General features: G+C 29.8%; 1 protein-coding gene across 1 annotated transcript in view; it reads left to right on the top strand.

The window, feature by feature from the left end:
- LOC119587427 overlaps positions 1-225 on the top strand; it is a gene marked incomplete in the record, with an annotated part of 5,788 nt that extends 5,563 nt beyond the window's left edge. The window contains 1 exon segment of the mRNA XM_037936157.1: positions 1-225.
- Positions 226-238: the final 13 nt, after the last annotated feature.

Genomic DNA, 238 nt, shown 5'->3' with positions numbered 1-238 from the left:
TTGAGTTTTAAACAGAAGGAACTTTCATATGAAGCTACGAATATTGCTGGTTTATTATCAGTTCTAAGATAACCCTTATCAACGGCAGTAACTATTATGATTATACTAAGAATTCATGTATACCTTAGATAACATGAAATAAGATAATGGTTGACGAAGTGTATTTGCTGTCCTATTGGTGGTGAGTTTTTGTATATCATAATAATTAAAACAATGAAATGCTAACATGTATCTTCGT

Source organism: Penaeus monodon, chromosome 22 (genome assembly GCF_015228065.2).
Source record: "Penaeus monodon isolate SGIC_2016 chromosome 22, NSTDA_Pmon_1, whole genome shotgun sequence".
Classification (NCBI taxonomy): Eukaryota; Metazoa; Arthropoda; class Malacostraca; order Decapoda; family Penaeidae; genus Penaeus; species Penaeus monodon.
The sequence above is the reverse complement of the archived record's forward strand: the minus strand, read 5'-3'. Positions and strand labels throughout refer to the sequence as shown.